Raw genomic sequence first — 27,526 nt, forward strand, 5'->3', positions numbered from 1 at the left:
CCCACATGGCTGTCACAAGCCCACAAGCAGGACACCACTTCCTCATGACCATCAACTGCTGTTCAGATGCATACTGCCTCTAGTGGTGGAGAGAGAACATAGTGTAAAACACAGCAGCTAAACCAATTAAAACCCCTATAAAACACAGCAATTTGGTGCAAAAAAACCCACAACTTGATTGAAATTAAACAGCTTGGGAAAGCAGTCTTCACACAGAAGATTGTGGTGAAGGTGCCAGGTGTGTCTCTTTGGGGAGAGCATTCTTTAAGTGGTGGACTACTACCAAAGAGTGCCTCTCCTTTGTTGCAAAGTCATCTTCAAAGAATGCATTGTAATAATCTAATCTGGACCTTGAAACCAGCCATTGGCTTTTCTGCTTTCTGCCTTACCACTGAATAGGATCCAATGTGATTTGAATGCCACACACACACACACAGGCAAACTGAACTGCCTTGAAACAAAATTAACTTTGCCCTGCTTTCTCCTCCACTGGTGATTTTTCCACGACTCTCTGAATGGTAAAAGCAAATCATATCCTCTTGCATTTCTAAAAACTGTGTTGCATGCCCCCCCCTTCTCTCCTCAGCCCCATAATCGTGTGCATGGGTTTCAAGAGCACTTCTTTCTAAAAACGAAAAGTTTAAATAACAGGCACGCTTAGGCAGAGCTGCAAATCCTCTCAGACTTTCAGACTTGGAAAGCGTCCCAGATCCAAAGTCTTTGAGGCTATTCCCCTTGGCAGCTTCGGGGTAAGAGGTTGGATAGATGGAAACAGTGGCATCCGCATGAAGCTTCCTCTGACGCCACCTGGGAAATGCTAAGTTTGGAAACCGAGATCCCACCAAGAGGAGACCACAGAGAATTCGGCAATGCAAACAAAACGTAGGGGTCATCAGTTCATTCCATCACTCAATCACTCTCTCAACATCAGCAGACGGGTATTATCAGTTCCCAGTCTGGACTGTTTTATGTGGGCTGCTTCACATCTCTGCAAGGCTTGAAAAAGCAGAACTCCGAATTCTTTTGTACAATTCTCTGTTAGAGATGAAGTCTGCACCCTTCTGTACCTTGACATGCTTGCTTATTTAGACTAGGGATAAACTCACCTGTCATTTTTGGTTTCTCTCAGTTTCCCAGCTTAAACTCAAGTCCTCTGCATTACCACAGCAAGTTGAGATTCTTTCTTTTCTTTTTTTTAAGTCCTCAAGAAAATTCATCAGCATTTTCATGCAAATTTCTCCTAATATAATTTTGTGCTCAGGTTTGCCCAATATAGACATTTTTTGAGCATTTTTCTGTAATACTATGCATTTTTATATGATACTTTCACAATGTAATGTGCTTTCGCCTAATTATATGCATTTTAATGCATACTTTGGAGAACTGCATTGCAAAATTCGGAGAAGTGGACATTTCAAAGCTCTGTTTCTGTCCATGTATTTGTTTGAGAAGCGTGAATTGTGTAGTTTCTCATGAAAATGCAAAGGGAATCTAATTTCTCACCTATCTTTAATTTGGATTTCCTTTGCTATTATGCATGAGAATTTTATCACCTGAAGCAAATGGTAGATTACTTTTCAGGGCCCCAAGGGGTTAGAGTGGCCATGTCTCCTAATCTACAGAGAGACCCTAGAAGAAAGGCAGAGATAGCATTGGCTGAGGTCCTGGAGGGAGAAGGAAGCTCGAATGGGAGACAATGAAAAGCTGGAGAAATCCTCTCCCAGTGCCTGGGGCAGAGAGGAGCTGTGTCCTTTTGGCAGGGAAGGGGTGGAGCAGTGAGGGGCTTTGAAGGCCCGAGGGTCAGGCAGTTGCTATGGAAACTTGCAGGCCAACCAAGGAGGCCTGTGAGGGAATCTCATTAACTTCCACACTGCATTTTAAGGTGCTTTCTTTTCCACATTATCCCTTTAATTGCCCAATTAATAAGCAATAAGGCTATTAAGAGGTTCTCCTCCTGGATCCTCATCAGCCGCAACAGGAAGCAAAAGGTGAACAGCTAAGAAGACAATAGCACTTTCCTGTGGTTTGGGGAAATAATTGTTTTCTATTTCATGGAGTTCATGAAAAAATGACCGTCTGAATGTTTGTTTTTGCACGAAATGCCAACTCATGTTGATGTTTCGATGGCATCTGCCGGGATTGCCGTGGAGATACTTTGCATGTTTGAATTTGGGAGAGCTGTTGCTGCTGGGTGGATTCCATTGGGAGATCTGGTGGGTGAAGCTGGCGTCATCTCGGTGTGCCTTAAGGTGAAGAACAGAAGTGCCCTTGGCAAGGGAGGAAGCGAGTGGCATCTCCCAGTCTATTCATAAGAGCATCTTCTGTTTCACTGAGAGCAGCTGTCAAAAGAACCTAAGCATCAAGCCAATGGCCCATCTATTCCAGCATCATGTTCTCACTGTGGCCAAGGAGATTCCTCTTTTGGGAAGGCCATGAGAAGGACCTGAGTGCAGCTGCACTCTTCCTCTTGTGGCTTCCAGAATCCAGCTACTGGTATCCTGAAGCAAAAGAGATTGAGGTGCTCCCAGGGCTGGCCCAAGACATTTTGCAGCCTATGGTGGTAGAAGGAAAGATGTTGGGGAAGGCGCATGGAAATCTCTGGCTCTTGCATAGCTAGAATGCAGCCTACTCTACAGAGATAAGATTCACATCTATGGATTCTTCCATTTTGCCTCTGGCCCCTCCCACTTGTTCTTTTGGACAGGGCCCAGGAGTGAATGCAATTTTTTAAAAAAACAAAACAAAAAACACCATTCCTATCCTGAATACTATTGCATGTTAACTATGAAGCACAATCAAAATCCTAAACACTGTTGCATGACAACCGTTGAACAACATGAGGCATGAAATGCCATCGTGCATCATCTGTCAAACTGTATCACATATCAGCCAGCATATATTAAAATACAATATAATAGGATGTCAAATGCAAACATCAAAGGGAGGGTGAACATTCCTCTAATACATGCCTGTTGGAGAATATCCAGAGAATATTCTACATCAAAAGGACCAAACACATTTCATCTTCTATCTGAAGTACAATGGGGCAAAGGATCAGGAACAGCATTACTCTGTGAGATATTAGACTCAGAACTGAGTTTTCTTTCAAGGTAAGGGAGGCAGCTACAGAAGGGGCAGAACTCAGTGGCAAAGCAAATACTCTGCAGAAAATCCCTGGATCAGTCCATGACACACCTCAACAGAGCTGGGGAAAACTCCTGCCTGAAACCCCATTGAACTGAAATCGCAGTGATTCAGTTTCAGCAAGAGTCAGGACTGAGTTTGATGGACCAATGGAAAGACATGCATTTTGAGAATGCAGTCCTATGCATGCCAGAAATTGTTGTTGTTGAGTTCCAGGGATCACGCTTCCAGATAAGTGTGCCTTACAAAAGTAAAGTAACGTAAAGGAGCCGGCGTTTGTCCACAGACAGCTTTGCGAGTCATGTGACCAGCATGACTAAGCCGCTTCTGGCCCAAAGGAACATGTTGATGAGTGTCAGAGTGCACAGAAACACCATTTACCTTCCCACCGCAGCAGTACATATTTATCTACTTGCGCTGGTGTGTTTTCAAACTGCTAGGTTGGCAGAAGCTGGGACAGAGCAACCGGATTCGAACCGCCAACCTTCCGATTGGCAAGCCCAAGAGGCTCAGTGGTTTAGACCACAGCGCCACCCGCATCCCTGGTGTGTGTCTAGCATCGCAACCTGAGAGTGGTTGTTTGTTGGGCCTGGCTGCCGTGTCCCCAGAGTTCCACCAATGGCTCTTCCTCTGGGAAATCCAAGGAAATGCTGGGTGGTAAATACAACATACGATAGGTACTGTTGATCCAAAGCTTCCTTTTTCTAAGGCTGAGGGGAGAGAAGAGTGATCACAGAGGGCAGAAAGCGTCAGGGAGGGGAAACGACATGAAGACATCCATAATGCACAGGCTCCTGCAACCGCGGTCCCTTGGGATGCTAGCATTTGTTTTTAAATTATAATAGCACCGGCAACCGTTGTCTTCATGCTGGGGAGAGGGGTTGGAGGGGCAGGGATGCTCTGCTTTCCCCATTCTGAGGCCAAATTCGGTGGGCTGCCTTTAAGCATAATAAGCCGCCTGTCAGAGAGAACTGAATAAATCATTCATGCGTTGCGAAATCTGCAGCTCCCAGAGCCTGAGCAGAGCAAAGCCGAGGTTGAAACAGCAGGACTGGCATTGATTCAGCCTGGATTTTTGTTGTACAAAACCTCTCCTTGCTCATTGTGCATTGGGGGTGGGGTGGGGGGGTGCAGTAGTTCAGCCCTTAATATTCTCTTGCATTTAAGGAGGATATTATTCATTTGCCGGTTTGGTGCTTTGAAGCAGGGGTAGCTAACCTGCAGCTCTCCAGATATTGCTGGACTCCAAATCCCAGCAGGCAGCATGGCATGGGGCCAGGGGGTGATGGGAAGATGTAGTCCAGCAAATCTGGAGGGAAACAGGCAGTGGGCGCTGGGTTGTTAGGGCAAATGGGGAGCTTTCTCACCAAGCTCTGTCTGCCCTGAAAGTGAACACCGGAACAAAAAACGAAGCAGCCATTTTTTGATGGCATTTCCCAACATCCCTACCCACAAAGAAGACCTACTCTGCATTCTCAGGGGCCACTCAGTTCTCCAGACAGTGGATGCAGAAGCTAGAAGTGCATTTTGGCTGTACAAATGTAGGAACATAAGAAACTGCTTTATGCAGTGGTACCTCAGGTTACAGATGCTTCAGGTTACAGACTCCACTAACCCAGAAATAGTACCTCGGGTTAAGAACTTTGCTTCAGGATGAGAACAAAAATCGTGTGGCAGCAGTGGGAGGCCCCATTAGCTAAAATGGTACCTCAGGTTAAGAACAGTTTCAGGTTAAGAACAGACCTCCAGAACAAATTAAGTTCTTAACCTGAGGTACCACTGTACCGAGTCAGACCACTGGTCTATCTAGCTCAGTAGAGTGGTACCTCGGGTTAAGTACTTAATTCGTTCCGGAGGTCCGTTCTTAACCTGAAACTGTTTTTAACCTGAAGCATCACTTTAGCTAATGGGGCTGTCAGAGCCACCCGTCTGGTCCCAGCTCACAAGAGACCCAATTCCAATCCGGTTTATTTACAGAAAGTCTTTATTGAAGATCATGGTTGCGTTTACATTCCATCTTTGTGACTCTACGTCTGTACCGTTAGATCGCTGAAGTACCCTCTGAATCTGTCCCGCCTCGGCACCAATTTAAGAGCCTTGTGCTGGACCACCTCTTCCTCTCCTTCCTTTTCCGCAGGGTCTTTCTGCCCCCCTGGGTTCCCCCTCGCCGGGACTCGCCCGAGGCTGAATCCTCTGACGCCTCCGCCCCCCTCCTTCTCGCTTTGGGGCCGGGCTCCTCCCCAGCGCTCTCCTCACTTCCGCGCGCCTCTACATTTGAACTTGGCGCGCGTACGTTGCTTCTGACCTTTCTCTCGACCGCTACACTGCTCCCGGTGCTACTCTCCACCCCTTCCGGCTGAGCGTCCTGCTCCGATCTTCTCCCTCTGTCTCCTTCACGCTCTGCTCCCTCTGACACCCTGGTAACTCCACCCCCTTCACTCCGTTCCGGCTGAGAAGCTGGCTCCTGTGTCCTACTCCTACTGAGGCTTCTCCCTTCGCCCCCCTGTTCCTCCCTGCTTCCCCCTTGGCCCCCTTTGGTCTGACCAGGGGGGCTCCCTTCTGGGAGTCTTCTGACTCACTGGACAAACTCATGGACGACCTTTGGTCATCGTCATCCTCCTCCTCATCTCTCTGGGATTCTTCCCCCTCGCTCTCTGTCTCCTCCCCCATCTGCTCTTCTCTCCCTGAAACCCTGACATCCATCCCCCCCTTGAAGCCCCCCTTCCCCCCTCCCGCTCGTCGGGTGCAGGTCGTGGAAGCTGCGGCTCTTCGGGGGTAGATTCGGGATACAGGTCGTCTACTTCAATGTCCTCTGCTGGCAGTTCTGTGTATGTGTATTCGAACCCGGGTTCTTCACCCAACGCGGTCTCAGTCTCTTCACCCATTGCTACTTCGTCTGGTGCCGCCCTCCAAGGCCACTTCACCCACCTCTTACGCCAGTCCTCCTTTGGTTGCTCCTCCCACCAATCCGAAGGTAGTGTGTCCACTCCCGAACACGATCCCTTGGGCGGGCTCGATTCGGGCGTTCCCTCCTCGGCGGAAGAAAAGCCCCTGAACGTGGTATCTGACAATGTGGGCGTGAAAAGCCAGTCATCAAAGTACTCAGCTGGCATGGGTCTATGTGGGAAAAGTGCATGGAATTCATCTTTCAAAAGGGGTTCATCTAACGCGTAGCCTGGCACCCAACTATTGGCAGTGGCTGGGGTGCCCTCTCTGGCGAGAAAGTATTCAACTCCCTCTTCCCCCCATCTCGAGTCCAGTATCTCTGTGACCTCGTTGAGTGGTTCGGCCCTAGGCGACCCCCCCCTCTTGGGTGACTCTTTGCGTGGGTCTGGTACTGTTCCTGACTCTTGAAACCTGTGTGGGGCTTTGTAGGGAGTGAGCACCGACCTATGAAAGACCGGGTGCACTCTGGAGCCTTCTGGAAGGGCCAGGCGAAATGCTACAGGATTGATCCTAGCCTCAACCTGGTATGGTCCTAGCTGCCTGTGTTCTAGCTTCTTCTTGGCTAACGATCTGGCTGGCATCGCTTGGGCCGCTAACCATACCCAATCCCCCACCTGGATGTCCTCTCCCTCCCTTCTGTGCTTGTCCGCCTGCACCTTATAGGCCTGTTTGGCCAGCTCCAAATGTCTCCGCAGCTCCTCGTGCACCTCTTGCAACTCTGCTGCGAACTGGTCGGCCTCTTGAGGCACCTCCCCTCCCGGTGCCATAAGCCTCGGAAAGGTTCTGGGATGACGGCCATTGTTCGCGAAGAACGGTGTCACCCCGGTCGATGCGTGCTTCGTGTTGTTGTAGGCAAACTCAGCCATCGGCAGGTAGTCCACCCACGCTGCGGGTCGCTGATTGGCGTAACACCTCAGGTACTGCTGCATGATCGCGTTGACCCTCTCTGCTTGGCCATTGGTCTGTGGATGTCTCGCCGACGCTAGGTTGATCTTGACATGCAGGATACCCAGAAGCTTCTGCCAGAAGTTGGAAACAAATTGGCGCCCCCTGTCGGACAGGACGGACTGCGGTAGTCCATGCACTCTGAACACGTGGTCGATGAAGAGTTTGGCGGTCTGTTCTGCCGTCGCCACCTTGGCACAAGGAATGAAGTGCGCCATCTTGGTGAACAAGTCCACAACCACCAGTACCGCCGTCTTGCCCCTGGAGCTGGGTAGGTCAGTAACAAAGTCCAGTGCTACCCTCTCCCACGGCTGCTGTGGCGTTTCCAGCGGTTCCAACAATCCCGCCGGCTTCTGGTGTACTGGTTTGGACCTCTGACAGGTGTCACACCTGGCGACGTAATCCGCCACCTCTCCCCGCATCTGGGGCCACCAAAAGTCCCTGGCCACTAATTCCAGTGTCTTCTCCTTGCCGAAGTGGCCCGCACTGGGAGCGTCGTGCAATTGCTGCAGAACCTTTGCGCGCAGTTCGTCGTTAGGCACGTAAAGGGCACCCTTGCGAGTTAAGAGTCCGTACCGCAACTGGAACTCATCGCCGCTTTGTGATCCGTTGCGTAGCTCCTCCATCTTGGACTGTGCAAATTGATCCGCTTGCAACGCGCGTCGCACTGCGTCCAGGTCGACTGTGATGGCAGCGCACGCCCACGCCTGCGGTGCGAAAATGTGCTTCGCTGCAATTGGTGTCGTCTCCTCCAGGTATTGCGGTTTCCTGGATAGTGAGTCTGCTATAACATTTGAGTCCCCCGGGATGTATTCTATTTTGAAGTCGAAATCCGCAAAGAATTCTGCCCAGCGCATGTGTCTTTGGGTCTGCAGCTTTGCCGTTCGCCAATACTCTAAGTTCTTGTGATCCGTGTGGACCTGCACTGTGTGCTTGGCTCCTATGAGGAAGTGCCGCCACGCTTTGAAAGCTGCATGAATGGCCAACAGCTCCCTGTCCCATATGGTGTAGTTCCGCTCCGTCTTGCTGAGCTTCCGGGAGTAGAAGGCGCCCGGTCTCCAATTGCCGTGCGGATCCTCCTGCAGAAGGACGGCTCCCACAGCTCTGTCTGACGCGTCGGTTTCCACCCGCATGGGCCTGCCGGGATTCACGTGTAGTAGCTGCTCCTCGGAGGCGAAGAGGCTTTTAAGCTTCCGAAATGAGCGCTCTGCCTGTTCCGTCCAAGCGAACTTCTTCTTCTTGGAACTGAGGGTGTCCGTGATTGCTGCCGTCTCCTTTGCAAAACCTCTGATGAATTTGCGATAAAAATTGGCAAATCCGATGAATCTCTGGACCTCCTTCCGATTGCGTGGGCTTTTCCAGTCCAACACCGCTTGGACCTTGACTCTGTCCATAGCCAGCCCTTCGTCGGACAGCTTGTAGCCAAGGAAGTCCACCTCCGTCACATCAAACTGGCATTTCTCCAACTTGGCGTACAGCCTGTGCTCCTTCAACCTCTGTAGGACTTCCTTCACATCCTTCTCGTGAGCTTCCGGTGATTCCGAGAAGATCAGGATGTCGTCGAGAAAACATACACACTTCTTGTAGAGGAGTCCCGCCAACACGTGATGCATAAATGCTTGGAAAACGTGGCTGCCATTTTGGAGACCGAACGGCATAACTCTGTATTCATACGTGCCTAGAGGCGTGAACATGGCAGTCTTCCACTCATCGCCCTTCCAGATGCGGATGAGATTGTACGCTCCACGCAAATCCAACTTGGTGAAGATCTTACCCTTCCTAACGGTCGCTAGGAGGTTGTCAATCCTGGGCATGGGGAAGGCCTTGGGCTTAGTCAGCCTGTTGATGAACCGGTAGTCCACAACCAGTCTTTTTTGGGGCGTGTCCTTCTTCTTCACAAAGAAAACAGGACTGCCTCCCACTGCTTTGGATTCCCGGATGAAACCACGCTGCAGATTATGCTCTATGAAGTCCCGGAGCTCTTGCATCTCGTCCTCAGACATGGAATACAGCTTTGCAGTTGGCAGCTGCGCCCCCGGCACCAGGTCGATCGCACAGTCGTAAGGCCTGTGAGGCGGCAACTGGTCAGCTTCTTTCTCGCAGAAAACCTCCAAGAATCCTTTGTACTTGTGAGGCACTGCCTGCACCATGCCCAGTTGCAGCTGCTGCTCGGCCCCCTCCTCCTGATTGTTTTGGATGCAATGCTGAGCACAATACGATGAGCAGAAGGTGATTTGCCGCTGGTACCACGCTACAGCGGGACTATGCCTCTCCAGCCAACTCATGCCCAACACAATGGGCGTGTCTGACAGGTGGGTGACATTGAAGCTAATGACTTCTCGATGATTTCCAATTTGCATCACCATGGGAGGCGTCTGCTGCACAACTTGCCCTCCCAGCAATTTTCTGCCGTCCACTGTGACCACATTCAGAGGCGTCGTTGCAGGCAGGAGTGCTATGCTATGCTGCTTGACAAATTGTATCCCCACAAAATCCGCATTGCTTCCCGAATCGATCGTGATGGGAACCTCCAGGGATTGTCCATTTGGCAGCTGAAGGGTTGCAGTGAGTTGCACTGCTGGCTTGGGTGGTAAAGGGTCTGTGCGTTGCAAGGATGCTGGGGACTGTTCTACATATCCGCCTGGCTGAGCCCCAGTAGCTCCGCTTCCAGCCAGGCACTGTCATTTCCCTGAGGCTGCTCTCTGTGCACCACTTCCGCTGCCACTGTTGCTAGAGCTGCAGTGTGCTTTTGGAGCCTCTGGGGGCACTCTTTGGCCATATGCTGTGCACTGTCACAGATGTAACATTTCCTGGTCCCTCTAGGAGGCTTCGCCTTCACTGCACCGGAAACAGGGGCTCTGGATGGTGTCTGAGCCCTAGCACCACCAATTTCCATCGGCTCTTCTCCTTGCCTCCCCAAGGGCGAAGGGTGCGTCCGGCTGAAGTCCCTGGGGACAAAAGGGGGGGTTCTCGCTGGTGCACGCGCCTGGGGTCCCTCCCCCTCGTGCCACGGGCGCCCCTCATGTCGTATTCCAATAGCCAAAGCTCGCTGCACTAGGTCTTCTAGGGTTTGGGGTCTATCTCCCCTGGCGATCTCATCCTTGACGGGGGGGCTAAGACCTTCCCAGAAAAGATCTCTGGCGGGTTTACTATCCTTCTCCCAGCCCAATGCAGTCAGTAATGCAAAGAATTTAGAATGATATTGACGTACAGTGGCTTTGCCTTGCCGCAGTCCGTGCATCTGCTTGCGAGCAATATCCACATCCACAGAGGACTGGAAACAAGCATCCATCGCTTTAATAAACTCATCAGAATCGCGGCGGGCAGGGCCATCTTCGCGCCACAAATTGCGCAGCCAAGTCCTGGCCTCCCCATGCAGATGCGAAATTATGAACCCCACTCTCTCCTCCTCATCCTTAAAATCATGACGGAGCAAATGCAGTGCATACACGACGTCTGCCCTGAAGTTAGGGTAGTCTTCTAGGTTGCCATTAAAGTGCGTAACTAGGGCGCCCCCCCCCCCGCCGTCCAAGTGCAACGCCCTCCGATCTGGACCCCGGAACCCCTGCCCTGCTTGCCTGCTCCCACCTTGTTCGCAGGTCCTGGCAAGTCTTGTCCAGTTCGTCATTCTTCTTCTGCGATGCAATGACTGCAGCTGTGAGTTCGGTAACCTGATTCCTCAGCGTAAGCAGCTGTTCCTCCGCGCTCATGGCTGCTCCCGTTGGTGAGCTTTGCAAAAAAAAATTTTTGCGTTCTGTGGAGGGTACTTACTGTCAGAGCCACCCGTCTGGTCCCAGCTCACAAGAGACCCAATTCCAATCCGGTTTATTTACAGAAAGTCTTTATTGAAGATCATGGTTGCGTTTACATTCCATCTTTGTGACTCTACGTCTGTACCGTTAGATCGCTGAAGTACCCTCTGAATCTGTCCCGCCTCGGCACCAATTTAAGAGCCTTGTGCTGGACCACCTCTTCCTCTCCTTCCTTTTCCGCAGGGTCTTTCTGCCCCCCTGGGTTCCCCCTCGCCGGGACTCGCCCGAGGCTGAATCCTCTGACGCCTCCGCCCCCCTCCTTCTCGCTTTGGGGCCGGGCTCCTCCCCAGCGCTCTCCTCACTTCCGCGCGCCTCTACATTTGAACTTGGCGCGCGTACGTTGCTTCTGACCTTTCTCTCGACCGCTACACTGCTCCCGGTGCTACTCTCCACCCCTTCCGGCTGAGCGTCCTGCTCCGATCTTCTCCCTCTGTCTCCTTCACGCTCTGCTCCCTCTGACACCCTGGTAACTCCACCCCCTTCACTCCGTTCCGGCTGAGAAGCTGGCTCCTGTGTCCTACTCCTACTGAGGCTTCTCCCTTCGCCCCCCTGTTCCTCCCTGCTTCCCCCTTGGCCCCCTTTGGTCTGACCAGGGGGGCTCCCTTCTGGGAGTCTTCTGACTCACTGGACAAACTCATGGACGACCTTTGGTCATCGTCATCCTCCTCCTCATCTCTCTGGGATTCTTCCCCCTCGCTCTCTGTCTCCTCCCCCATCTGCTCTTCTCTCCCTGAAACCCTGACAGGGGCCTTCTGCTGCTGCCGCACCGCCAGAGCCCAATTTCTGTGCTTATCCTGAAGCAAAGTTCTTAACCTGAAGCACTATTTCTGGGTTAGCGGAGTGTGTAACCTGAAGCGTATGTAACCTGAAGCGTATGTAACCCGAGGTACCACTGTACTGCCCAATCTGAGCAGCAGCGAATGGTGGCTGGACCATTAGGGCAAATACAGCAGTGCCCCGCCTGCCTCAACCCACCTTCTTACTTATATCCAGTCAAGGAGTGCCTCTGCCTGTTACTGGCTCTGGCGCCACCTACTGTTGGACCTCCCTGCCTTTAGCCCACCAGTCCCAAGCAGCACTCAGCCACCCCTGGCAGCAGCTCACCAAGGTTTTCAGACAGGAGTGTCTCCAAGTCCTACCTGAAGATGCCAAGGATGAAACCTGGGACCTTTTGCATGATGGGCAGATAGTGTATCACAGAGCTACGGTGACCCACTCCTCACAGATGGCCCATCATAACACAGCTAGGAGGAGGGTCTTCCATCAATGGAGCACTGTGTGGTCGTGTAATGAATTTTAGCATTCAGGCAGAATTAGCATTAACAACAGGCAGAACATTTGATCTTAACCTGTGCAATCAGATTTGTTTGTATATTTTCTTATGAACAAAACTGCTCTGGAGGGTCAGACTCGAACCAATGGCTTCCAGTTACAAGAAAGGAGATTCCAATGAAACATCAGGAAAAGCTTTCTGAAAGTAAGAGGTGTTCAGTGGTGGAACAGTCTCCCTCGAGAGGTTGTGGACTCTGGTTCCTTGGAGGTTTTTGAGCAGTGGTTGGATGGCCATCTGTCATGGATACTTTAGCTGAGATTCCTCCATTGCAGGGGGTTGGACTCCCTTCCCACTATACAATACGATCATTCTATGAAAAAGGAGAACCAAGGTGGTGTCATGGTGGTTGCACATGGTGGTTGCACACAGGGTGGTTAGCATGTTGGACTGGGGCCTGGGAAAGACAAGAGATCAAATCACCTTAGCCTTGAAGCTCATTGGGCAACCTTGAGTCAGCCCCTATCCCTCAGTCTGTCCTACCTTACAGGGTTGTTGTAATGATAGGGGTGCAGAAGGACCTTGTGCTCCTTGCAAGGAAGGGGGGGCTATAATAACAAGTGTAACAAATAAATAAAATGGATAAATAAAACTCTGCGGAAATTTTCATTCTTCTTCTTTTGCCATACTTGGTTAAAATGTGGTAAGGCTGCCAGGAACCAGGCAGAATTCCCTGGGGGGAGGGGGGAAAGGGAATTGATAGGCTTGCCGCCACCAGCCTTGCCGCAGGAACGGATCATTCCCCTTCTGTACTGCCACTCTGCCGCAACTGTGCTCAGCTCGCCTCTAACAAAAGAGAGGCAAATGCCAAGTATGTTTTTAAAATCTTTGCTTGACCTGGTAAGAACTAATCTCCCAGGATCCCTCCATCACCAAGGAAGGTATTTTCAGGCTGCACTGACCCTTCCTGCCCATAGCAACAAATTGAAACATTCTCTGCTTGTCTCCCAGCTATGCTCATCTCTGAAGATGCTGCCTCGTTGCCATGGAAACCAACTTATCAAAGAACTGTGGTGCTCTTACAAGGGAAAGGGGGGAGGAAAAGGGGATTTCATGCCCAGGCAAGTACCCACCAGAAGAGTAAGGAGCTGTGTCAGTTTCTCTGGTACGGTTAGAGTTATGTTCTGCCCCATAGTATATAGGGAGGGTCTATCTGTCTAGTTTGAGGATTAGTGCTGAATTGGTCTGAATGTTCTCCACCTAGACCAAAATCTTGAACTCACTCTTGGGGGCCTCCTGTGCATCACTAACAAAGAGAAGGCAGATCTGTATAAAAAATTGCACACAGCTTACAAATTGCCCACAGTGGTTGCTTTCAGACAGCCAAGTTTGTATCCTGCTTTCTTTGCACAGAACATAGGAAGAGGTTAGAGGATGACAGCTTTTTATTGAGTTTTCATTCTGATTTGTTTGTGGGGAGGTTAGACAAGGGCCCCATCTGCACTATGCATTTAAAGCAATATTATGCCACTTTAAACTATCATGGTTTCCCCACCCACCCACTGAAAGAATCAGCCCTTTTGCCGGAATTTCTCCTAATCAGTTTTATGCCTAATGCATATTCTTGCAAAACAATCTCCCCTAATACAGTGCATTTTTGTCACATGCATTTTTATGTGCAATTTAGTGTAGTGTATGCATTTTTGCAAAAAAAAAAAAATGCCCGGAGAACAGCACTACAAAATTCAGAGAAATGGAAATTTTATAGGATGGCTGCATTTCAGTTGCCACATCGTTTCAGAAAGTGCAAATTAGGTACGTTTGTCTGTAATGTGAACTGAATCAACTTTCTCTCCCGGGGTTAGGCATTGGGAGCATAGAGCCATGTGCAGCCTGCCCTGAGCCCCCTAAGTGAGCTTTCTGCCCGCAGGTGCAATGGAGGATGTTCTCACTAAGATGCAGCTACCCATCTGGATGGCTTTAGTAAGTGGAAGGGGAGGGGGCCGCCCTGTCTGCTGTCTCACACAGCAAAGTGTGTCAGGCCTGCTGTGGATAGATATCCCTCTCTTTGGGCTCCTCGAGACAATCTGTTCATTGAGCTTTCATTCTGATGAAGAAGAAGAAGAGTTTGGATTTTTTATCCCGCCTTTCACTCCCCTTCAGGAGTCTCCAAGCGGCTAACATTCTCCTTTCCCTTCCTCCCCCACAACAAACACTCTGTGAGGTGAGTGGGGCTGAGAGACTTCAGAGAAGTGTGACTGGCCCAAGGTCACCCAGCAGCTGCATGTGGAGGAGCGGAGACGCGAACCCGGTTCACCAGATTACGAGACTACCGCTCTTAACCACTGCACCACACTGGCTCTGCTTGCACAAAGCTTATTCGGAGGTCAATTTATATATGTGGAGGTTAGACAATATCATTGAGCTTTCATTCTGATATGTTTGTGGGGTGGCGGTTGATTACCGTATTTTTCGCTCTATAGGACACACTTTTTCCCCTCCAAAAATTAAAGGGAAATGTGTGTGCATCCTATGGAGCGAATGAAGGCTCCTTGGCTTCAGCGATAGCAACGCAAAGCCTCCAAAGGGCAGAGGGAGCGCTCCCTCCATGCTCCGGAGGCTTCGGGTTGCCTTCACTGAAGCCTGAAGAGCGAGAGGGGGTCAGTGCGCACCGATCCCTCTCGCTCTCCAGGCTTCCAACCTAAACTCCTGCTGCGCTCTGGAGGCTTTGGGTGAACGCACCTTGTTTTAGAGGGGGAGAACAAGAAAAAAAATCTCCCCCTCTCTGCACAGCACCCCTTCAGCAGGAGTGGCAGGAGAAATGGAAGGGGCTCCTATAGAGCGAAAAATATGGTACAGTATATAACAATGAGCATTCATCTGATTTGTTTGCAAATGTTGTTTGCAACATGTTGACACATCTTCTCACTTACCACTTCTTAAAAGATCTGATGTGAACTGATGTGGAAAAAGTGAGGAACGAAACTTGAGGTTGGAAAAACCGAAAAACCGAGAGAAACCAAAATGGATAGACTTGCCCCTCCTTTCTCCTGTCTCCCTCCCAGCATCCGCCACCTGAGGCAGATGCCTCACTCTGCCTGATGGTAGAGCCAGCCTGTGTCAACCTGGTGTGGCTGCTTAGAAACCAAAACTGCCAACCAGCAGCCCTTCAGAAGAGCTTAACCACTGAAACCGACTTGGACTGCAGCCTTTGAGTTTCATGCATAATTCACAGCTCCTCTGTGGCATTTACACCAGCTTGGCTGCCTTTGGAAAGTTCATAAGGGGAAAAGGCTTTGTTGTTGTTTTACTGTCTTTGCACAATCTGGGCTGGGGCCATAAAAGGGTGGCAGGTGAGGTATGATGTGTGTGGCCCCCAATGTGCAGAAGATCACTGGACCATCTAACTGCTGCTGGCAGTGGGGGGTCAGCACTCTCTGCTGGATGGCGAGGGTGGGGTGGGACAGAGACTTTCAACAGGAGGGGACAGTCATCTTGGCTGGATCGAGAATGTAGAAATATAGGCCAAGTCAGACCCATCATCCATTTAGCTCAGTATTGTCAACACTGACTGGCAGAGGCTCTCTGAGGTTTCACTATGGTGTCATAGTGCTTCAAGTGTACAGTGTGATTGTGGCCTCAGACAGCTTTGAAAGGGGATTGTGGAAAAGTAGGCTAACTGATGCTATTACTCATGATGGTGGCATGCTGCCTCCATTATCAGAGACAGAATTCCCACTGGGAGAAGCAGCTGGAGATGCCACCGCCTTCAGATCCTCCTCGAGGACTTCCCATAAGCTTTTGGTTAGTTGCCGTCACAGCATTTTCACGGCAATTGGAGACTGCTACCAATTGGAGACTGCTACCAATGGGACGCGGGTGGCGCTGGGGGTTAAACCACAGAGCCTAGGACTTGCCAATCAGAAGGTCGGTGGTTCGAATCCCCGCGACGGGGTGAGCTCCCATTGCTCGGTCCCTGATCCTGCCCGCCTAGCAGTTCAAAAGCATGTCAAAGTGCAAGTCAATAAATAGATACCACTCCGGCGGGAAGGTAAATGGCATTTCTGTGCACTGCTCTGGTTCGCCAGAAGTGGCTTAGTCATGCTGGCCACATGACCCGGAAGCTGTACGCCAGCTCCCTCGGCCAGTAAAGAGAGCAGCAACCCCAGAGTCGGCCAAGACTGGACCTAATGGTCAGGGGTCCTTTTACCTTTACCTTTACAGGACCAGCAATGCCTTTGATATGATTGAGGACGGCTCTTCTCAGGTTCTCAGGTTCTCTGTCCAGGACAAGCTGACAAACGAACGTAAGAACACGTGAAGAGCCTGTTCTCACAGGGGCCAACACAAGGTCTGTGGGGACCTGCAGGCATGCTTTGAGCACAAGAGCCCTCTCTGCTCCTGGTGGCTTCCAGCAAGTGGTATTCAGAAGCGATACTGCCTCCAACTATGGTGGCAGAACACAACCATCATGGATTTGTAGAATTAGCAGCTGTGGTTTAAACCACTGTGCTGCTTGGACTTGTCGATTGGAAGGTCAGCGGTTTGAGGCCCTGCAACGGGGTGAGCTCCCGTTGTTCTGTCCCAGCTCCTGTCAACCTAGCAGTTCGAAAGCACATCAAAGTGCAAGTAGATAAACAGGTACCACTCCGGCGGGAAGGTAAATGGCATTTCCATGCGCTGCTCTGCTTCGCTAGAAGTGGCTTAGTCATGCTGGCCACATGACCCAGAAAAACTGTCTGCGGACAAACGCTGGCTCCCTCAGCCTGTAAAGTCAGATGAGCGCCGCAACCCCAGAGTTGTCTGCAACTGGACTTAACTCTCAGGAGTCCCCTTTACCTTTACCTATAGCACTGTGCTTTATGGATTAACCCATCCTTCCCCAACCTGACAACTTCTAGATCTTCTGAACCACATCTATCAGCCCCAGCCCTGGGCTGAGGGGAGTTGTAGTCCAAAATATGTTGAGGGCATCAGGTGGGGAAAAGGCTGCACCATCTAGGGAAGGGGACAGGGCCCCTGAAAATGGTCAGTGAAGGAGCCAGTCTCCCTCAAAGTTCTGTGGCGGCCATGCATGCACACCATGGGACTTGCACGTCTCACTTGTGCAAGCCATGGGGCATCAATGTGCAACTCTGCAGCATGCACAAGTGACATCAGCATGCTGGGGGGCATGTGTGCATGGCATCAGCACACCACGAGGCACGCTGACATCATGCACAGACACTGGGGGGGTGCTGATGTCATGCACACATGATGCGCTGATGTCACACAGCCCTGGCCCCCTCAATCGTGGAGGCAAGGTGCTATACATGCTGGCACCCGTTGTCTGACACTTGGTCGGTACTCTGCATCGTAAAACTATCCTTTTTCATTTGTGACAGGAAGTTTAGACAGTTTCGGTGCAATAAACTCTTGCGGCGAAGTATAATTCATATCCTTCCAGGTACTGCTTTGGCCTTTAAAATTCCCTCCAGGAGGCAGAAGGGAGAGCCTCGATTTGCTTGACGGTCAGGCCATGAGGCGGCAGAGATTCCCCAAATTGGCATTTATCAGGCCGATTGGCCAGAACGAACCTCATTTGTTCCCACTTTGTCACTTCCTTACCTCAAATCCACCTGGCTTCTCAGATCAACAACCCCCATTAGCCAGAGGATGCTGGGTGACTTCCCATCTTGTCTCTCTGGCACTTTCCCTTCACAGGTGGTTGAGTCCTGATTCTCAGTGCCCTCGTATCTGAGAGTGAGAGAACAAAATGAGAATCGCAGAGCGACAAAAAGGTTTCAGTGTCTTCTTTTTGTAAACATACTGCTGGAATATACTACAGGAAAGTACCCTCTCCCCCCCCCCACCAAATGATCAGGCTCTTAACATCTTGTGCCAGCCTTTGCCAACCTGGTGCCCTCCAGATGTTTGAGACTATAACTCCCATCCTCCCCTGCTAATATTTTCTCTCAATGGGTGTTTGTTTGTTTGTTTTGTTGTATTTCTATCCCACGTTTTTCTCCAAGGAGCTCAAGGCTGGGCATATATGGTTCTCCGTCTCCTCATTTAATCCTCACAACAACCTTGTGAGGTAGGTTAGTCTGAGAGGCAGTGACTGGCCACGCTGCGAGTTTCATAGCCAAGTGGAGATCTGAACCTGGTCTGCCAGGTCCTTGTCTGACACTCTAAACACTATGCCACACAGGCTCGGCTCATCTTTGTGGGATTTGTCCCGGAAAGTACTAGAAGAAGTCACTAAATCATGCTGTCCATACCTAGGCCCTGTCTCTGGACTAGGGATGGGATGCTGGTATTAAATTTACTTCACATTTAAAGATGAATCAAATTCACATACAAAAACTAATTATGTTTTTACTGTGTCCCCATGTGAACTGGCCTTCAACTGTTAGCACCGGTCAGCAGTTTCTCAGTGGTGAGCAAAAGCTACTCTGTACATGCTCAGAGAGGTGCGGTCATCTTTGTTGTGGCTGGACATATTCTAAGGCTCAGCCCTGGCACTGAACCTGCTGAGCATTGAGGCGTTCCCATCAGATTAAGCCCCTTGGCTTCTTCTCGTGAGGAGCGCCTGTGCCTTTATCCGATGGGGGAGGGGTAAGCAGTGGGTGACTTTAATATCGCCTCTGTTTAACTAAATTAACATATGTGAAATTAGTCATGGACTTGGGGTCGTCTTCTGGGGCAGGTGGTGGCAAGATTTGTGGGGCTGCCACCAGCTGTAGCCAAAAGGGTGGGGGCATCAGGAACACAGCGTCCATCCTTGCAAATTTTGCGTTATAGGGCCAAGAGTGCAGCTTGAGGTGACATTGCCATCTGGTGGAAGACCCTGACGTTGGCTCTGCCATTTCCACTCCTTCCATCTGGGTACCCAGAGAAAACAAACCGCTACAGCTGCAGCAGACAGAGTTTCTTGCAGTCCTTCCCATATGTGCCTTCTTTGGGCAAGGAGCTTGTGCCTAGTCCCAGGGCCTTCCTGAATCTTGCTTCAGCTAGAGCACCACGGCTGAGCAAGGTTCTGAATCTGGCTTTCTCTGGACCAAAGATGACGCTGTAGATCTGAGCAGGGAACTTCAGGCCTGGGGGCCAAATGCTGGCTTCAAGACCTCCATCCCAAGCCGACATCCCCTCTCTGATTCTGCTTCACACCTTCCTTGAGTGTTTCCACCTGGCAAGAATGGGTCCTCAGAGTTTGATAAGGCATCTTGCTTTTCCAGTTTATACAGAAGGGTTTGTGAGCATTTGTAGAAACTAGACTGCTGCTGCTGCTGTTGTTGTTGTTTAGTCATTTAGTCGTGTCCAACGCTTCGTGACCCCATGGACCAGAGCATGCCAGGCACTTCTGTCTTCCACTGCCTCCCGCAGTTTGGTCAAACTCATGCTGGTAGCTTCGAGAACACTATCCAACCATCTCGTCCTCTGGCATCCCCTTCTCCTTGTGCCCTCTATCTTTCCCAACATCAGGGTCTTTTCCAGGGAGTCTTCTCTTCTCATGAGGTGGCCAAAGTATTGGAGCCTCAGCTTCACAATCTGTCCTTCCAGTGAGCACTCAGGGCTGATTTCCTTCAGAATGGATAGGTTTGATCTTCTTGCAGTCCATGGGACTCTCAAGAGTCTCCTCCAGCACCATAATTCAAAAACATCAATTCTTCGGCTATCAGCCTTCTTGATGGTCCAGCTATCACTTCCATACATCACTACTGGGAAATAGACTGCTGTAGAAAGGTAAAAATTTGCATGTCTTGCTCCACCTACTTTTTCCTCTGGCCCCACCCACCGCTAACATGCTCAGAAGGAAATGCAGCCTTTGGGATGAAGAAGACCACCCATCTCTCCCCTAGACATGGAGTCATTTGCATATGCAGATGAGCACATGACACTGTCATTTCTGCAAGAATACAGAGGGGAGGGGAGGAACTGACAGATATTTGGTTGTTCTCCACCTCCTCCTTGAATTCTCACAACAACCCTGTGAGGTAGACTAGACTGAGAGGCAATGACTGGCCCAAGGTCATCCAGTGAGCTTCATGGCTGAATGGGGATTGGAACAGACCTAGCCAGGTCCTAGTCTAACATTCTAACCACTATGCCACACAGGCTCGGCTCATCTTTGTGGGGTTTGTCTCAGAAAGTACTAGAAGAAGGTGCTAAATCATGCTGTCTAGACCTAAACCCTGTCTCTGGACTAGGGATGGAGTGCTGGTATTCAACTGACTTCACATTTGGGCACGGTCTACCCAAATCCATCGCTTTCTTGCTCTGTTTTTCTCCTTTGCAAATGAGGACAGCCGGAGAGAAACTGCTGTAATTTTCCACTTGCACAGAGAAATGCAATCTCAGGGGGTGTCACGATTTCTCAATGCCCCTTGTGTATTCTTCCCTGTTTGAACATCTCCCCACCCCCACCCCTACACGTTCCCTTGAGAGCTTCCAAATTAGGCTAACACATCCATTCCCCAGAATCTTTCGCTTCGGTAAACCAGCGTCTCTCTCGTTTCTTTTTAAGCGGTCTCAGGGTGCAAATTAAGACAAAGGAAGCATTGCCTGGCCTTCGTTCATACGCATCCCAGACTAGGCTGAAATCTGTGCACAGAGCAGTGCAGAGCTCCCTCTTTCTGACTCTCATCGTCTTCTGGTATGTGGCCCAGAGGAGACAGACATTCCAGGTGTCTGGTGGCAATCTGTGAAGTTGACCTGTAGCGTAGATTAAATTTATTGCAATTTATTGCCAGACAGAGCTTGCAAAGATCTGTGTCTGGCAGATGAGTGATGAGGGAGGCTGGCTCTTAGATATTCAAGCCTATTAAGCTCTTTATTTGGGGGCACATGTTAGATTCCCCACTCCTTCTCTTCCTCCTTTCTCTCCTGCTGAGCAAATACAGAAGATCCACTCTTTCTGAAGCAGTTTTGAGCACATTGCCAATTCCCACCCCCTTTGCCTTGTTGCTATGATCCCTGTTGGTCCATAGTCACAGGGAGACCTGCTACATACCTTTGAACAGAGCCAGCCCAAGACATTTTGCAGCCTGAAGCAAAGGACAAGGAGCTGCCTTTGGCCCCCATCCCAATTTCACATACAAAAGCTGGCTGGACTGGCAGGTGAATCTTGCTTTAATATTGGTAACAGGATTGTGTCCTCCAGTGCCCCTGAGAATAGCAGCTAGCTTAGCGGTTGCAGGAAGGACCATGAGGCACAGACAGCAATTTGCTCCAACACAGGGGAATGGCTGGGAGGAGGGGATATCTGCCTCCTGGAGCCTTCACCTAACTGTCCCCAATGGTAGAGCTGGCCCCATCTATGGAGAAGCAACTGGGTGCTAGGTGTTCAGTACCACAGGTAAAAATGGTACTGTTGCAGGGGAGATGAGGCTTGGCTGCTATGGCAGAAGCAACGCTTTTACAAATGCCCACGAAGGGTCAATGTTCAGCACCAGAGCATCTGCTTTGCAGGTTCAGTCACCAGCATCTCCTGCTAGGTCTGGGGGAAACTGTGGCCTGAAACCCTGCAGACCTGCTGCCAGTCAGTGTAGATGATATTGAGTGAGAAAGACCAAGCGCCATTTAATTCAGAAAAGGGCAGCTTTCTATATTTCTATGTGTGGTGCCGGAAGGTGCAACACAGTAATATCCAAGACCTACTTGCCAATTCCCACTGAGATCCATGGGACTTGCTTCCGAAGAGAACATGGATATGTATTGTGCACAGTTATGGTCTCTTCAACTCAGAAAAGATACATCCAATGAAACTGAAGGCTGGATGTTAGAAGACTTCTTCATGCAGCACAGAGTTAAACCTTGGAACTCCCTCCCACAGGAGGCAGGGATGGCCACCAACTTAGATGAAGGAGAGGGCTATTGATGGCAACTAGCCATGATGGCTATGTTCTGCTTCCACAGTTGGAGAAAGCAGGGGGTACTACGGCACCCCCACCATCACGTTGCCATCCAAAAGGCAGGTAAGAAGGCACCCAGCTTTGGGAAGGAGGTGTGAGGGCTCTGGCAAGGTCCTAGAGCCCTCCTACTTCCTTCTCAAAGCTAAAAAGGTAAAGGTAAAGGACCCCTGACAGTTAAGTCCAGTCACAGACAACTCTGGGGTTACGGAGCTCATCTCGCTTTACAGGCCGAGGGAGCTGGCATTTGTCCACAGACAGTTTTCCAGGTCATGTGGTCAGCATGACTAAGCTGCTTCTGGTGAAACCAGAGCAGCGTACGGAAACACTGTTTACCTTCCTGCCAGAGTGGTACCTATTTATCTACTTCACTTTGACGTGCTTTCGAACTGCTAGGTTGGCAGGAGCTGGGACCGAGCAACGGGAGCTCACTCCGTGGTGGGGATTCAAACCACTGACCTTCAGATCAGCAAGCCCAAGAGGCTCAGTGGTTTAGACCACAGCGTTCCCTGCGTCCCCTTTTTCAAAGCTGGGAAAGTGCTAACTAGACTTTGGGGAGGAGGCAGGAGAGCTATAAAACCCTGTAAGAACTTCACGCCTCCTTCCCTAACCCCAGCACCTCACTTGCCAGGTTTTGAGACAGTTCAGTTCAGCACCCAGTGCATGCACACTGCTCACACAGTCCTAAACCTGGCCCTGGAGGCTGTAATGCTTCTGAATACCAGTTACTGGAAACCACAGGAGGAGAGAGTGCTGTCGTGTTCGGGTCCTGCTTGTGGGCTCCCGATTGGCCACTAGCTGGGCTAGATGGAAGGAAAACTCTCTCCCAACAGTTTCTTGTCACCCACACTTCTGGACCTGCAGCAATGTTTGTTCAGGCTGAAAAAGATTAACCAGCCCTTTCCAAACAAAGAGGAGATAAATAGACACATGGTGGAATGAGATTTCTTGTTTCTGTTTGCTTTCAAAGACCATTTACCTTTTTCCCCATTTGGTTGTTTTTCCAGAAATGGAGCAGTCCTTTCCTCTGGAGAATACAAGGCAGAGGGAGAGTGGGTGAGGGAGGGAGGATGGCATTATTTTATGGGATTCAGTGTGATTTATATGTTTACCTTTTGCTTTCTTCACTAACTCGGTTTAATAACCAAGTTAATCGTTCCTAATGCCTTCAATTAATTGCAGATCTTTTCAGTGCTCCATTTCCTCTTACCTGAAATAACATTTGTACCTGATGCTCATTCTGGGCTCCTTAGTTTCACACCTAAACTCTTGAAATTAATCTTAGGGGGAAAGATAGACGTAGGCTCTGTAATATCTGTAGCAAGTTGGGTGGGTTTAATAAGAGGGTTGGGAAAAATTCATGATCAGCCTGTCAGTGGCTACTCACCACAATGACTATGGACCACCTTCACTGTTGGAGGTGCTATGCCTCTGTATGACAGTTGCTGGCAATCACAACCAGAGAGTACACTGTCCTCTGCTTCTGACAGAGGAGTAGAGCATAGCTGGGGTAGCTACTAGGCACTGATAGTCTTAACCTTCATGAATTTGTCTAAATCTCCTTCACTGCCTGCTGTGAGAACAAGTGTCATAGTTTAACTATGTGCTGCATGAATAAATGCTTTCTTTTAGCTGTTGTGATTCTTCCAAAATCCTGCTTCAGTGAATGTCCATAGGCTCTAACAAAGTCCCTTTATGTCCGACTCTTCGTGACCCCATGGACCAGAGCACGTCAGGCACCCCTGTCTTCCACTGCCTCCCGCGGTTTGGTCAAACTCATGCTGGTAGCTTCAACAACACTGTCCAACCACCTCGTCCTCTGTTGTCCCCTTCTCCTTGTGCCCTCAATCTTTCCCAACATCGGGGTCTTTTCCAGGGAGTCTTCTCTTCTCATGAGGTGGCCAAAGTACTGGAGCCTCAGCTTCAGGATCTGTCCTTCCAGTGAGCACTCCAGGTTGATTTCCTTCAGAATGGAGAGGCTTGATCTTCTTGCAGTCCATGTGACTCTCAAGAGTCTCTTCCAGCACCATAATTCAAAAGCATCAATTCATCGGCGATCAGCCTTCTTTATGGTCCAGCTCTCACTTCCATACCTCACTACTGGGAAACCATAGCTTTAACTATACGGACCTTTGTTGGCAAGGTGATGTCTCTGCTTTTATATGTCACAAGATAGTACCAAGCTTTTGGATCCGGCCGAATGTTAAGCAGAGCAAGAAAGGAATGTGAGGGAGAACGCCTTGGCTGGTATTGCATCCACAAATGCAGTGGTAATTTAAGATCTGGGACTCAGCTACATTAGTAAAGAAAAAGCATTTTATATGCGTTATAACACTGTGACACCAGATGGCGCTGCAGAGTCTCATCTTTCGCCAATGTGATTTCTCATTATGAAGTTTGCAACGCTTTTCCCTGAAATACTTTTTTGATGTGTAATTCCAGTCTGGGGAGTGTTAGGCAGCCGTGTGTATTGATTCAGTGTCAGAGCACACCATTTTCTTCTTCCACATACACACCACCTTTGAATGCTTTATAGAGTAAAGATTAAAATCAAGAAACAAAAACAGTTTGTCAGTCTTTGTTGTTGTTGTTGTTGTTTTAAAAAAGTGAGGCAGGAACGAAATGCTGTTTGCCTCTGCTGCCTTGATGCTAAACACATTTACTTAGGAATAAGCACCATTTTGTAATGCAAAAAAGCAAATAAGGGGGAAAATAGCAAAATCAGCAGAGGGGCTTAAAAATGAACATGCCCATGCCTGGCCAGCCACCCCCTGAGAATAAAAATCTTTTCAGAAATAAAAAAGAAACACAGAGACAGAGGGAGAGGGAACGGCACCCAAGTGTTCATACGGGGCCTATTTGCCAGTGTCCCCATCACCTGCCCCACTCTGGAGGCCTGGATGATGGACCCAAAGCCCACCCTTGTTGCATGTTACCAGCCAACCTCCCCACCTACTGCTTGTTTCTCATTATTATTACTGCATTTATCATTCCAGCCCCTGCTGCTGCTGTGACTAAATGCTGTGCGTGCACACCTTGCCCAAGAAAACAACCACCCTCTTTTGCTCCTTCAGAAACAGGAGGAAAGAGAATGCGAAGTCATTACAGGATGGTAAATATCCAATTATGTTGCTCCCTTGCACAGAAGCGAAGCAAGAACAGAGTTCCACTTCCAGAGAACGATGATGTGTCCACCTCCGTGTAATTGAACTGGCTGGAAATGCTGACAGGAGTGCGTAGGTGGGGGAAAAGAGTAAGGAAGGAAGATGCATAGGATTTAAAGGAGGGGCGGGGGACCTCTTGTGGCCCTCCAGATGTTGTTGGGCTCTAGCTGGTTATTAGTAATTCGCTACTAGCCACAAAAGGATGGTGCTGTGGGTTAAACCACAGAGCCTAGGACTTGCCAATCAGAAGGTCGGTGGTTCAAATCCCCGTGACGGGGTGAGCTCCCATTGCTCAGTTCCTGCTCCTGCCAACCTAGCAGTTCGAAAGCACGTCAAAGTGCAAGTAGATAAATAGGTACCACTCCAGCGGGAAGGTAAACAGCATTTCCGTGCGCTGCTCTGGTTCTCCAAAAGCGGCCTAGTCATGCTGGCCACATGACCTGGAAGCTGTACGCCGGCTCCCTCGGCCAGTAAAGCGAGATGAGCACAACCCCAGACTCGGCCACGACTGGACCTAATGGTCAGGGGCCCTGTTACCTTTTATTAGCCACAATGGTTACGTTCTTCCTCCACTGTCAAAGGCAGCATGACTCTGAATACCAGCTGTCCAGGTCTGCAGGTAGGGATAACACCACTATGCTCATGTTCTGGCTGAGGGCTTCCTATAATGAGTATCTGGTTGGCCACTGTGAGATCAGAATCCTGGACTAAAGGGGCCACCTTTGGCCTGATCCTGTGGGCAGGTTCTTCTTGTGTGAATGCAGGTTCTTCTTGTGTGAATGCACAAATTCATGGACATTAAGGCTGTCCATGTCCAGCAGCCACAATGCCTACCTTCTCCCTTCACTGTAAGGGGCACTGTGCCTCTGGATACCAGGTTCACAGGTGGGGCAAGCGCAAAAAAAGCCTACAAACGTTACAGAAACAATTTTCTGCGTTGTTTTTTTATGCTTCCTTGCCATCAAAGTGCATTGAAATCGACTACACCATTCATTACATTACTCTCTCCGTAATGGATAGCGGCAGCAACCGTTTTGTTTTTAGGGGAAGCTGAACTGTAGCTGAATGGAAACAGCGCTGCTTGCAATGAATGCAGGATGGGACAGAAAACTCTGCCTCCTGATGCCTCAAATTCATTACTTTAGGCTGGATATCGCCAGCCTCAATCAGCTCTTTGTCAGGGCTTCCAAAGACCTTTGCACAGCCGACTGAATATGCCACTAAACAGCTGGTCGGCAGAACCTGCAAACCCCTTTTTGGCCAGCCTTTACCTCTCCTGCAGTTGATGAAATAGATGGCATCAGGCGTAGGGCAGCTGGGCATGGCTTAGCCAAAATAGCCTTGTGAGCCAAATGTTGAAGCCTAGTGTGCTTAAAGAGGGTTGCGGGCTGCAGGTTCCCCACAGCTGCTTTCAGGAATAAGCTGCCAAAGGCTGTATACACATATACATTTAAAGCGCATGACTTTCTCTCTCAAAGAATGCTGGGAACTGTAGTTTAACCCCTCGCAGAACTAGAGTTGCCCACACCCTTAACAAACTACAGTTCCCAGGAATCTTGGGGTAGTTGTTATGTGATTTTAATGTGCTTCAGATGCATGGTGTGTGTGCACCCACTAAGAAATGGCACTCAGGTGACCCTCTGGGGTGGAAATAAACATGTGCATAGAGGATCAGAACAGTTAACCATGATAGTTCAATTGAACCTCCATATTCAGTAGCAGTGTAGCCAGCAGCCCTGAAGAACCTGGAGGAGATAGTGGTTCTCATTGCCATGCATCACAACACTCCGGTTCTTCAGCGTTCTGAATGAGGAGTAAGCAGAGTTGCACAGATGGGGCACATGCTGATATTGTGCCCCAATCTCGGCAGCAGTTGCAACTTGGGAGCAACTGGGTGCCCTTGTTCCACCTCCCTTCGCTAAGCCTGGCTCGAAGTGAAGAGGGGAGTTTCTAGGTAATGAGATGCAGCGCAGGCCAGACTCCCAGCTTCCTGAGGGGACTCTGAGCACAGAAGGCAGCAAGACAAAGACCCCCGCTCTCTGAGCTTTACCTTCCCGCAGAGCAGCCGAGGCAGAGCTCTGAATGCTGATGGAGCCCATCAAACAGCAACTGCCAAGGCTGGGCTGTGGGCTGTCGCTTGCCGGGCAAAGCTCCCCCCTCCTTACCCCCTCAGCCTCTTGCAGCTGCTGCCCTTGGCAGCCATCTTTGCCGAGGCTCAAACAAAGACAGTGTCAAAGGCAACTGGCACCGACAGCCTGGCCTCTCACGTCCTCAGGTCAGGTCTGGTCGAGTATGAAGGCTCTGGGAAGATGAAGGGGAGGAAAACAAGCAGTTCCTCTGAGCTGAATCACCACA

The sequence above is a fragment of the Podarcis melisellensis genome (assembly GCF_964234715.1).
Source record: "Podarcis melisellensis genome assembly, chromosome: 15".
In the NCBI taxonomy this organism is placed as follows: domain Eukaryota; kingdom Metazoa; phylum Chordata; class Lepidosauria; order Squamata; family Lacertidae; genus Podarcis; species Podarcis melisellensis.